The sequence below is a fragment of the Chrysemys picta genome, chromosome 1 (genome assembly GCF_011386835.1).
Source record: "Chrysemys picta bellii isolate R12L10 chromosome 1, ASM1138683v2, whole genome shotgun sequence".
Taxonomy (NCBI): Eukaryota; Metazoa; Chordata; order Testudines; family Emydidae; genus Chrysemys; species Chrysemys picta.
Window position 1 is genome coordinate 218,287,955 of NC_088791.1, and position 13,795 is coordinate 218,301,749.

The 13,795-nt window shown below is 48.1% G+C and overlaps 1 pseudogene; it reads right to left on the reverse strand.

Moving 5' to 3' along the window:
- Positions 1-11,773: 11,773 nt before the first annotated feature.
- Positions 11,774-13,297, reverse strand: LOC135983948 (olfactory receptor 51G2-like; annotated as a pseudogene).
- Positions 13,298-13,795: the final 498 nt, after the last annotated feature.

Below are 13,795 nucleotides of genomic sequence, written 5' to 3' on the forward strand. Positions count from 1 at the left end.
ATGATACTGAGGATATAGAGGAGTTTTTGTCTACCTTTGAACGCCTCTGCAATCTGTACCAGATCCCTGAGGGTCAGCGAATGCCTGTCCTGCTGACCAGGCTGACTGGAAAAGCCAGGGAGGTGTTTAATGACTTGGGGGAACAAGAAGCCTTAAATTATGAGCGGTTTAAGGATTCTGTGTTAAGGCGGTTCAAGGTTACTCCTGAATCTTACAGAGTTAAGTTTAGAGAGTTTAAAATGTCTAAGGATTGTACTTTTGTAGAATGTGCTCATAAGCTGATGGGTTTTGTTAAAAAGTGGGTTATGGGAGCCAAGGTTCATGGGAGTTTTGAAAAACTGCTGGATTTAATAACTTTGGAACAGTTCTTAGACATTGTGCCGGACAATGTGAGAGCAGCTGTGTGTGACAGGGACCCTGAGTCAGTCCTACGGGCAGCAGAGATTGCGGATGCCCATACCCAAAACAGGGCTCGAGAAGGGTGTAAAACCCCGGGGAAAACTGATCACCATTCTCCCCAGTTCAAGAGGAGGGAAGGATTTAAAAATAAACCTGACTCTTCTAAAGGAGTTCAAGGGGGTCCGGGGGGTAGGAACTCACATCCCAGGACGGAACAGGTTACATGCTATCACTGTGGTATGCTGGGCCACATGAGACCAGACTGCCCGACACTGAAGGGTGGCCCAAAACCAGCAACCCCAAATGCCACGGCCAATGCTAACCCTGTTGTTGTAAACTCACAGGCAAGCCACACAGAGCCCAGCATTGGTGCCCTGTGTGCAAATGCTGTTTCTGTGGTCTCGGAAGAATTTGACCTTAAAACTCACATTAGAGCTAAATATGGGGGAAATAATGCAGAGTTTATTAGCAGTGCAGAAGTTAATGGAGTGAGGTGTATGGCATGGAGGGACACCGCAGCAGATATTACTCTGGTTAAAGCAAGTCTTGTCAGGAAGGAAGATTATTTGCCAGGTGAAGATGTAACTGTTGTAGCCTTATCTAAGTATTTTGTCAGGGTGCCTTTGGCTAAAATCCACCTGAAATGGAAGGGATTGGAGGGCACCATGGTTGTGGGAGTAAAAGACATAATCCCTAAGGATATTATGATTGGAAATGATATTAAAGCTATGGTCAGTCAAGTTAATACAAACCAGGCACAAGAGAGGTTTGATCCTAAGGTTGTGCCTATGGAGGGTTTCTCCAAAAGTTTGTCTTTGGAAAGTAGCTGTTTGGCTGTGAATGAAGTTTCTGAATATCTATCTAATGTCTCAGAAGTAAATCTGGAATTAGATCAAGCGAAGGGAGAGGAGAACAAGGAGATTTTGGATGAGCCTAGGCAGTCTTGTGAGCTGATGGCTTTATCTAGTCAGCAGTTTGGGAAGGCAAGGAGAGTGGAAGATGAGTGTCCCTATACCTTATCTGTTTCCTGTGCGAAGAATAGTGACAGTGAAGGAAATGTGCCTGTGTCTGTCAGGGGTATTGACTTGCCTATGGAGGAAGCTACCCCAGTCTCCAAGCAGTTGTCTGTGAACAGCCCGGTGTGCTGGGACAAGGGAAATGAAATCCCAAATTATATGTCTAGTAAAGAAAAATGCGTCTCCAACTCTTTTTTGTCTGTGGAGCAGACAGAAGGTGCCTTTCGGCCTGTGATGGTTGAGAGTAATTTAGTTGTCTCAGAGTTGGTTCTGGATTCAACTAAAGCCCAGGAAGGGAATGGTCCTAAGTTTGCATCTGCCGGGGAGAATGGCACCGTAACTAGGCTGCATCCAGTTAGTGTCTTAGCAAAATCCCAGAGACCAGACAATTCTGATGCTTGTATTGGGCCTGTTGCTCATGTGTGGTTGGAGAAGGGTGTAACAACTCTGTCTGATCAGGGTGATACCCTAGCCAGGGCACAAGGAGAGCAGAAAGGTAATTTGGTTGTGTTACCTACGGACAGTTTAACAACTTGTAGCAAAAAGGAAAAAATTCCTAAACTGGTGTGTGGCAAAGAGAAGGGAAGTATTTCTAACCTTTTATCTAGGAAGTCTATGGGTTCACCTGAAAGGGGATTGTGTAGAGATCTGCCTGATGGGCCAGAGGTGATCCTGAATGTAAGTAAGACCCAGACAGAGTCTGTTGTTGCTCAGGAAAGTGTGCCTTTAGAGCAAGCCCTAGGTGAAGAGGGTAAGGGCAGAATTTCTGTGAGGGGTGAATTGCTGCTTAGAAAAGCTCCTGGAGAAAGGAATCCTCATGGTACTCGGTGCAAGCAGTTCCCTGCAACTGAAGGGTGTGAGAGTGATGTAATCAAGGAAGTTTCAGTTCCTAGCAGCCAAAAATTGTCTGTTGTGAATGGATCCTCTGACTTTCCTTTTAAAAGATCCAGTGTGGGTAGCTTTGAGAAGGTCTCAGAGGAAGTAAAAGTTGTTAAGGAATTGAGGCATCCCTATAACCGAGTGGCTGTGTGGGGCCAACTTGTTGGGGAGACAATGGTGTTGGAACAGGAATGTCTCCTTTCTGATTCTTTAAATGAGCAGTTTGTGCTTCAGGGTTTGAGGACAGATTTGGTTACTGATGTGTCAGAGCAGAGCAGTTTTATGGCTAAATGCTTGGGGATGCGGGGGAGAGCAAGCAAACTCTCACCCGCAGACTCTTTGGATGTGTGTGGTATCTCTTTAAGACAGAGTCCAGCCTTGGAGATGATAGCAGTTATGAATATGAAAACTGGTGGACTGGCTCTGGTCTGGGCTAGTGCAAATTACTTGCCTGGCTGGGAAAGGAAGGACTTGCTAATAGCTGTTAGCACAGAGGGCCCACCCCATCAGCCAGTGAATTCTGTTAAGCAAGAGAAATCGGGGTTTGATCCTGCAGGACAAGGAGGAAAGAGAACACTGAATTTTGCAAAGGGAAGCCACAGGTTAACCCTAAAATGCCCAAACTCCAATGGTATTGAGCCAAAGGTGTGGCATGACAAACATGACTGTAGATGGACACTTGCAATGAACTTGTTGTTATTGCTAAATTTTGTAATTAACAATGTGCCTAATCTTTTGGAGAATCCCTTGGACATGTTAAAAGGAATACATGAAAACACACGTTATGTTAAAAGGCCTTGTTACACTGGGGTTTCACAGGTAATGCCTATAAACAATATGGGAACTTTTCACAGGGGAAAAGACATTCCAGACCTAATGTGCTGTATGAAAAGGAAGACTGAGGCACACTACCATATTGCTTTCATGGCTAAATGCCAAGATTCCTGGACTATGAAGAACATTAATATCTGCATTTATTCGATGTTAATTGGGTTCCAAACATTTGCCCGAGCTTGTATGGATAAAGTAGCAGTTTTCTTTAGCTCTTGGCAAGATCACATGGCACATACAGGAACCATGCTGCCAGAGCAGATCCAATCCACTATTGTTCTAACTAAGTTTTACCTTGAGTTTGTAAAGAGGTTCAATCATGTGGTTGAACATGATTTTGATAAACCATTTCTGTTATACACTGGTACGGCTTCTAACCCAATACTAGCTGTAGTGAGACAGAACCCAGGATGGGGAGCTCTTGGGATGCAGTCAGTGATGTTTGTGTCATCCCTTCCTGCATCAATTTTGCGTTGGGGGTGTGACGTTATTGACATAAACTGGGACCATATAGATCATTGTTGCAACCAAGGTCCTGTAGTGGCACCCAAATCTTGTATAAAGGGGGTCAAATGGGGTGTCTAGGACAAGGTTATGGTTTACTGGTTATGATTATGCTGTCTATATGTATGTATCAGTTTTGTAGTCGAAGTTATGAATATTGGCTCTATACTGTCTGTATGGCAAACTTATGCTATGCTTCTGGGTGACATCCCAGACAAGCTGAGATTAGCTCTGCCTAGCCTGCTTGATGGCCCATTAAGGACCATCAGCTATACAATGGACCCATTGAGAGAAGGCAGATACGCCTTGTACCTCAGCAAAGTATGCAGGGACTGGCCCATGTGACTCCAGACTCCATTTTGCTGTAATTTTCCACAGTAAGAACAAAGAGGTGATCTTACACCTGGAAAAGACTATATAAGGCTGATGCCTGATCTCCATCTGGTCTTCAATCCTGCTTCTTACCTCTGGAGGGACTTTGCTACAAACTGAAGCTCTGAACAAAGGACTGAATGACCCATCCCAGCTGGGGATGTATTCCAGAGACTTGATTTGAACCTGCAGTTTATTCCATCGCTGCTGCAAGCCTGAACCAAGAACTTTGCCATTACTGTATGTAATTGATTCCATTTAATCAATTCTAACTCTCATCTCTATCTTTTTCCTTTTATGAATAAACCTTTAGATTTTAGATTCTAAAGGATTGGCAGTAGCGTGATTTGTGGGTAAGGTCTAACTTGTACATTGACCTGGGTCTGGGGCTTGGTCCTTTGGGATCAGGAGAACCTTTTTCTTTTACTGGGGTATTGGTTTTTATAACCATTTGTCCCCATAACGTGTGGCACTGGTGGTAATACTGGGAAACTGGAGTGTCTAAGGAGATTGCTTGTGAGACTTGCGGTTAGCCAGTGGGGTGAGACCGAAGTCTTAGTCTGGCTGGTTTGGTTTGCCTTAGAGGTGGAAAAACCCCGGCCTTGGGCTGTAACTGCCCTATTTTAGCAATTTGTCCTGAGTTGGCACTCTCAGTTGGGTTCCGCCAGAACCGCATTGTCACACAGGGGTCACTCAATGAAGTTAATAGGCAGCAGGTTTAAAAGAAACATAAGGAAGTGCTTCCTCACAAAATGCACAGTCAACCTGTGGAACTCATTGCCAGAGGCTGTTGTGAAGGCCAAAAGTATAACAGAGTTCAAAAAAGAATTAGATAAGTTCCTGGAGGATAGGTCCATCAGTGGCTATTAGCCAAGAGGATCAGGGATGGAACTCTATGCTTTGCGTGTCCGTCACCTCTATTTGCCAGAAGCTGGGACTGGATGGCAGGGGATGGATCACTTGTTGATTGCCCTGTTCTGTTCATTCCCACTGAAGCATCTGGCTCCAGCCACTGCTGGAAGACAGGATATTGGGCTAGATGGACCATTGATTTGATCCAGTCTGGTCATTTTTATGTTCTTACTAAGGAGGACTGGCTGAGGCTGACCGCACATCAGTGGAGAATCTGAGACGACCCTGGCAAAGCCAGTCACCAGGGCATCAACACCTAGCAACCAACGACCCAGAGGGAGATGGATTTCCTCACCTCTCAGCAGGGAAGCTGAGCGACAACCCGCAGCTCCAGAACAAAGGATTGGAGAGGTCTGAAGTGGGGGGATAAGAGGTGGCTGCTGGATGGAACAACGAGATGGAACTCTTCCCTGGGAACTGACAAACGAGCTCAGATTGAGAGAGAGACAGAACCTGAACATGGAGTTCACTACAGCTTGGTGGGGTTCTGGGGAACCAGAATGGAACTGAACTATACTTTACTCTCTGTGCTAGCCTAAGGACTTCCTAGGCTGTGTTCAGTTGACTAACCCGACTGCTTTAACAATGCTGCTTGCGTGTCACTGCGAATGCGTGGCCATGTGCATTAGTTCCTGAAGAGTGGACAAGTCTCTACCGGGAGCCTAGCTCAGCTGGACTCGCTGAACAGAGCTCACGGTGTGAAGCAGGAGGGCTGGAGCCCCAGAGATTCAGTCGTGGGAGGTTGTGAGGCTGTGTGGAACCTACCCTAGAGGAAGAATGAGACCCCTACGGGGTCTGGTGCACCAAGGGGTTCCTTCAAGAGACCATCCCAAAGCTGGGGACGCAGCACTGATCCTGTGGGGCTGTGACAACCAGTAAGAGGGGTTTGCAGAATATTAATACAATATTGTTTAGTAAATCAACAAATGTAATTAGAGAAAACTTGTGCTGAAATTTGTAGCAGAGAGAGAGAGAGAGAAAGATTATTTTTGGCTCACTCTCCCTTCTGTCGTATTGCTGGGGTTTTATTTCCTGGATCTGTAGTTTCTTGCCTGGGCTTAACGGGCTGCAGCTGTGTGACTGGCAGGTTTCCTCACTACATGCGCTGGGTGAATTACTGTACAAGTCCGTCTCCGCAGGGCCAGGCACAAAAGAGGGGACGGACCACTGGCTGAGGTGCTACATGAGCCCTGATATCTCAGCACAGCTGAGACGGCCCTGAGCTGCATCTGGACCCTGGTCTCCCCCAGATTCGGTGGCGTTCCTGTCTGCAGTTTCTGTTCAGGCCCATCTCTAATGAAAGCGGATTGAGCACCGGTGGCTCTCTGGAGCCGATCCCTGGCTGGCTGCTGTCAATTGGGGGCATTCCATTGTCCTCAACGGGCTTTCTTGTGAATGCCAGAGAGGCCTCAGCTCACTTCCGAGCTCCATTGGACATAGGCCTTGAGACAGACACACACCAGTTCCGTCTTCTCTCTTAGATATTTTTTAAACACTCTGAAGTTCTGAGCATGCCACGTCCCCGGCTCAGCCTTTCACTTGCCACCATCTTTAGCAACAGGGTCCCACTTTGTATGAATGCTCCTTTTGCAAATACATTACACAGGGTTAATGAATGATTAATGGATGTTTAGATAAATGATTAGCCAATTGTTATAGAGTCTGACGGGTCAATTTGTTGCTTATAACTATGGCTTAAAGCCTTTTATGATACCGTCTACCGATGTGCTTCTAATAACCTATAACTCCTACTACTTGTGTGTGTAACATGGCAATTGCTATTAATCATTTACTAACCCTTTATAAATGGGAGCTTAATATACGGCTGGCTAAAGATCTTCCTACTTCCTGGTGAACATTTCAATAACCCACTTGCATTAATGATTAGGTAAAAGGAACAAGCCGCCTGAATTATTAATAGCAACTAACAGAATCAGTTTCGCCTTCTAATCATTTTGAAATACAAGTAGCGCGTGATCACATTGTGAGACTCCTATTGGACAAGTAGCCCCGGGCTTTTAAAACTTTGGAAGACAGGATGACCGGTAGAGAAACAGGCGAAATGAGCAGGGGATCTTTTGCTAGCTGTAGTTAATCTCCAGTTCTTTGGACCTAGGGTGACCGATAGAAAGTGTTAAAAATTGAAACAGGGTGTGTGTGGGTGGGGGGGTTGTTGTTGGTGGTGGTAATAGGGGCCTATATAAAACAAAGCCCCGAATATTGGGACTGCCCCTATAAAATTGGGACATCTGGTCACCCTATTTGGACCACGTATATGCAGGGCAAGATTTTCAACCGTGACAAGTAATTTTGGGGACCCAAATTGAGACAGGTTAAAAGGGCTTAATTTTCTGATAGTGGGTGCTGAGAACGTTTTAAAAATCAGGTCCCACTAAGGAATAGCAGATTCAGAATGGGTCCCTGTCTTTCAAAGCAATCAGTTTTATGTTTCTAACTTGAGTCTTCCAACCAAAAGCCTCAGTAATCAACGACCTCAAGGGGAAAGCACACGCAAGCAGCACAACACCCCGACTTTGGCAAAGCGAGGTTTGATCCATGCAGCCGGATGATCACTGCAAGCAGCACCCTGAATTCTCTTGCAAACAGTGACCCTGACTTCCTAATTATGGAACCAGGCTCACTCTACGCCTCTGACTCACCAGAATGAACCGAGCAAGGAGGATTTCTGCACCGTCCAAGAGAAGTCATGCACAGCTCTCGCCGGCCTGCCTGCAGCACCTAGGACTTGTCAGGGAGGGCGGCGTATCTTATGCCTTCTGGAAAGCCCACTGGGGTCACAGCGTTAGCACTGAGGCGTCTCAGATGACTTCTAAACAGAAACGGGTGCTCGAGGCAACTGCCGGCCAGTCACTTTATATTAACCCTTCTTTGTCCTGACTCCTGGGTCAGCTCTTTGGCTAATATAAACGAGCACAGCTGACCACTGGTCTGGTATCTATAGCTCCTGGTCAATTTGTGACTGGGCTGCAGAAACGTCTGCTCTGTCCAGCAGGGAAAGAGTTAATTCCTTGCTCACCCTCCCTCCCTCCCATCCAGAAGCAGGTGGTGGAAGGCTGGTAGATCCCTTAGGGGCTCTTGATTGAGCACCAGGAGGCCAAGGAATTAGGTGCTATTAGCGTTTATAAAGCGGCCTGTTGGTGAGAGAGAGACTGAGAGCCTTGCTAGCAGGACTGGTAACTGAGGAACCTGAGAGCTGGCACCCATATTTAGTAGGGGCCTGCCTGGGCCTGGTTCTGGCCTGCAAGTATCCTTGCTTACCCCTAGTGCCCTCTGCACAAGGGCCAGGCTGCTCCTACACCAAAGGGACTGCTTCCTCCTAGCATCCCCTTGCCAGGAGGTGGGCATCCCACGATGTGAGCCTGAGAGATGCTGGGCAAACCTATCTCCCAGTAAAGTCTGTCTGGGTGTCCTTGACTTTCTTGTAGTATCTAGTTAGTTCCCAGATAAATCAGATTGGCATTGTGAGACCTAAAATGGACTTCATTCCAGGGCCAGGTTCAGAGACCCTTTTACACACTGACTCCCATCTTACTCTGTGAGTAGCCCGGTTGACGTCAGTGGGACCATTCATGGAGGAAGGTGCTACCAAGTTTTCTCTTTCACCTTTTCAGGTTCATGGAGGATTTCTCCACACCATTCTTTTCCTGCTTTATTCCAGCCAGGGTGTGGAATGGAGCATGCTCTAAGAGCGGCCAGACTCTGAATTGGTCTGATCTCCCCAGTGGGAGCGGCAAGTGCTCGGTATCAGGCAGGAGAAGGCCCATTACAAGCAAAACTGCGTCTGACTCACTTTTGGCTTCATGCTGGTTCCATAGAAGTCCGTGGCAACTTTCCCACTGACTTGCACAGAACAGGATCAAGTGCTTAATTCCATGACATCCTGTTTACTGGCGTGGCGATGGAGAAGATTGTTCTTCACATTGCAAGGAACGCAAACCCCGTTCTAGTCTCTCCGTGGGGATCACTAAAGGCTGGCTTGGCAGCATCAGGGAATATTTATATACTGCACACTGACACTGTCCAGTTGGATGGGCTTGCTCTTAAAACGAAGCATTCTCTAGGAAAGCAGCCCACGATGGACGGGGAACGCTGGCTTTCAGAGACGCTGAGCTGTTAGGGTTAATTTAGAACCCAGACGTTTGCAGTCGTTCACGTGATCCCTTCCAGTGTTACTTTACTTTGCAAGGGCCAACCCTGAGTTTCAACTGCCATTGGGCCGCCTGTTCTTTGCCCTTTCTTGGGTTCTTCTGCAGCTCCTCACTCTTCACCAATTTAATTTTGTGCCATCTGCAAATGTTACCACCTCAGTTCCCGCCCGCCCTTTGCCAGACCATCAATAACTATATTGAACATCAGCCCAGGTACTGAATCTTGGCCCACCCCCTGCTGTCAGCCTGGTGCTATGTTGAAAATTGACCGTTTCTTCCCATTCCTACCTTAGATTCACTGCAACTGAGTCCTTCCTCTTCCCAGCCACTAGGGGCGCTACCGGCACCCAGAATCCAAATCAAGAGCCAAGTGGTGAATGCATGATGTACACTGGATTCATAGCTCCCAAGGCCAGAAGGGAGCCTGGCGATCATCTAGTCTGACTGCCTGTATAGCACAGGCCAGAGACCTGCCCCACAATAACTCCTAATTCCTCATTTCTAGAAAATCATCCTGCCTTGATTTACCAATTGCCTGTGATGGAGAATCCTCTCCGAGCTTTGGTAAATTGTCCCAATGGTTAATTATGCTGACTGTTAAAAATGTTCCCCTTTTCTCCAGTCTGAATATTAATACTAATACACCTCTACCCCGATATAACGCGACCAGATATAACACGAATTCGGATATAACGCGGTAAAGCAGCGGGGAGCCCCGGGGCCTTTAAAGCGCCGCCTGAGCCCCGCTGCTTTACCGCGGTATATCCGAATTCATGTGGAGCCCTGGGCCCTTTAAATCCCTGCCCGGGCAGAGGCTCCGGCCGCTGCGGGGAGTGCCAGGCCCCTTAAAGTGCTGCCCGAGCCCGGCTGCCGGAGCTCCGGTGGTGATTTAAAGGACCCAGGGCTCCCCGCAGCGGCCCGAGCTCTGGGCCCTTTAAATCACCATCGGGGAAGCCGGTCCAGTCCGACACGGCATACCGGCTTTTGCCGGTTCGCCGTACCAGACTGTACCCAATATAATGCGGTCTCACCTATAAGACGGTGAGATTTTTTGGCTCCCGAGGTCCGTGTTCTATCGGGGTAGAGGTGTACTTGCTCTGACCTGGAGGCCAGTACTACCCTAGCATAACCCCAGCTCTTACAAGCATACAGAAAAATGACGTCACCATCTCTCATCACACTTTACATAGGTAAATCTCCTTTAGTGTAGGTACGATGTTGTCAAACACATATCGATTATGTGCAGTGCAGAACAGAACAACATGCGAAACAAGCCAGTGAGGCACATTGAAAGCAACAACAGAGGCAGCAGCACCGCTATGTATAGCACCATAGAGGTGCATGGAGCTTTACAGACACAATTAAAGATCGGGGCCGAACTTTTTGAAAACGCCTAGTGACTTTTGGGTGCCTGACTTGAGACACTTTAAAGGGGCTGATTTTCAGAAAGTGCTTAGCAACCCCTCTCTGAAAATCAGCCCCCTTTGAGTGCCACCAGTTGAGCCCCCAGTAATTGGAGCACCCAGAATCACCAGGCGCTTTTGGAAAGCTTGTTCACAGCCCCTGCCCCGTGCAGGGCCATCTCTAGAGATTGTGGTGCCTTACGCAGCCCGCCAGGTGTCCCAGGCCTCCGCGGGGGTGGGAGGATGCACCCAAGGGCTTTGGGAGGCAGGAGCAGCCAGTGCAGGAAGGCAGCAGGGGTCGCCCCCCCACCCCCCGCACTCACGGGGTGGCGGAAAGTGGAGCAACACAGCCCCAGCCTGTACTGCTCTGCTCCCCCGGTTCCCAGGCTTGGGGGAAGGGGGGGAACCGCCCCCCCCCCCCCGCACTCACCGGCGGCACGGCTAGGAGCCGGCAGGGCGGGCTGGGTCTGGGTCTCTCCACTTCCTGCTGCCTGGTGAGTGCAGGGCTGGCCCGACCCCGACCCCTGCTGCAGTCCCCCGGGATGCCTAGCTCAGGGGATGGGGTTTGGGGGGGGAAGAGGGGGAGTGGGGGCGTGACTGGGGTGGAGCAGGTGTGGGAAGAGGTGGGGTGGAGCAGGGGTGGGGGCCGTGGGGAAGGGGTGGGGCAGGGGCGGAGGCAGCTTTCCTGGGCCCTGCTGTGCACAGCCCACGAGGGGCCGGCTCAGCCATGCGGGGGATCGGGCTGGCCACTAGAGCTGGATGCAGTACGCAGCTGTGTAGGGCACCAGGACATTTGGGGCTTGTCCTGGTGCCCTACACAACTGCGTAGTTTGCGTATGGGTAGGGACCCTGAGTCTATGATAGACAGGACACAGCATGAGGCAGGAAGAGAGAACTTTAGGCAGGCAGGGCTGAAGGAGGTTTACACAGATTGATTAGTATCAGAGGGGTAGCCGTGTTAGTCTGGCTCTGTAAAAAGCAACAGAGAGTCCTGTGGCACCTTATAGACTAACAGAAGTATTGGAGCATGAGCTTTCGTGGGTGAATACCCACTTCGTCAGATGCATGTAATGGAAATTTCCAGAGGAAGGTATAAATATGTAGTTCAATCGGGGAGGGTGAGGTCTTCTGCTAGCAGTTGAGGTGTGAACACCAAGGGAGGAGAAACTGCTTTTGTAATTGGCTAGCCATTCACAGTCTTTGTTTAATCCTGAGCTGATGGTGTCAAATTTGCAAATGAACTGAAGCTCAACAATTTTCTCTTTGGAGTCTGCTCCTGAAGATTTTTGCTGTAAGATGGCTACCTTTACATCTGCTATTGTGTGGCCAGGGAGGTTGAAGTGTTCTCCTACAGGTTTTTGTATATTGCCATTCCTGATATCTGACTTGTGTCCATTTATCCTTTCACGTAGGGACTGTCCAGTTTGCCCAATGTACATAGCAGAGGGGCTGGCCAAACTGGACAGTCACTATGTAAAAGGATAAATGGACAGATTGATTAGGTTACTAGCTTTTTCAGGGTCTGCATTTCAGTGGATCCCCGTTCCACCGCCCCATGTCACTTTAAAAAATAATGAATTTGGGCCCAAATCTTGCAATTGCATCCTCATGAGTGGATCCCACCCTTCTTGCAGACCCCGGCAATCAGGGCCTTAGGTTTGATGAAGCTGGCAGGGGAGTGGGGGCGATTCTAGGAGGAAATGGAAGAACACAACATGAGCTGGGATACAACGTCCAAGGGGAATTGCAGTTTTCTTCTTCTGGCCAAGCACAGGGCCCCCTTTGATTTAACATGATGAAGCAATTCACCTGAATTAGGTGAAACCTGATGGTGAACGTCTGTCACATTGACTCATTTTTCCAACACAGTGTTCTGAGCATGGCTCCGCGGATCAGTTTGGATTTGACACTGTATATGATAGGATTTAAGACACGGGGCACAATAAGGTAGATATAGCCCACCACAATGTTAAGCATAGGGGGAACATTGTCACCACAGCGATGGAGAACGGACAGTCCAATCATTGGGATGAAGAAGATTAGGACGGCACAGATATGGGAGACACGTGTTCAAAGCCTTGAGACATTTTTCCTTGGTCGTGAGGCTGACCACAGTCTTAATGATCAGAACATATGATAGCACAATGAACACAAAATCCACACCCACCGTTGAAAGAATGACAATTAAACCATACAGGATGTTGACTTTTATATCCGCGCAGGCCAGCTTCATGATATCAGGGTGAAAGCAAAATGAGTGGGAAAGCACATTGCTCCCACAGTAGGTTAGCCTCTTGAGCAGAAAGGGTATTGGGAAGAGGGAGATCACAGCTCTTGAAACAATTGCCAGCCCTATTTTTATGATGGTTGGCTTGGTCAAGATGGACGAATATCTCAGAGGGTTGGAGATAGCGATGAAACGATCGAAGGCCATGGCTAGGAGCACCGAGGATTCCATCACTGACAGTATATGGATAAAATACATCTGGGTGAGACAGGCATTGAACTCAATTTTTCTGATCTTAAACCAAAAGATGCCCAGCGTGGTAGGAAGGGTACACAAAGCCAAGCCCAGGTCCATCACGGCCAGCATGGAAAGGAAGTAGTACGTAGGCTTATGAAGACTTTGGGTCTTCTTGATGATGATCAGGATCAGGCAGTTCCCTGAAAGGCCGACAAGATAGAAAATGCAGAAAGGGATGGAGATCCAGTGGTGATTGGCTTCCAGCCCCGGAAAGCCCGTCAGGAGGAAGGTGGAAGGCTGATAGAAGGAGGAAATGACAAGTGGCACGGTGTGCTGAAGCTGCTCCATCCCACCTCAAATGTCGCACAGCCTAGAGTTAAAAACAAAACAGCAACAAACTGCCCATGTCATTTGTCTGTACAGTGCATAAAACCCTATAACCACAACCGCCCATCTGATTACCTGCTCTGTGGTACATATGACCACATAACTACCAAAGCCCCCCATATGAGTAGAGGCTCTACTGAACCTACAGTCATGTAATGATACAAAATTGCATGTAATTACACTGCGCTACAGGGTATACAACCATTTAATAACCACCAAAGCCCCAGGTTTAGACACTGTCATGGATCACTGATGCCTCTTTATAGAATTCCTTAGGCACTAGGGAATCTCTACAGTGATTATCACCTAGACTGAGGTTATGTTGGTAAGCAGGTACAAATTGGTGTAGGTGACACCGAAGGCTCGGCAGAAGGTGAAAGTCAAGGTCTGATTCGCTGCTGTTACACCAATTTTGCAGTCACTCCAGTGTCAAAATGACATTGTAGAATGGAGATTTGA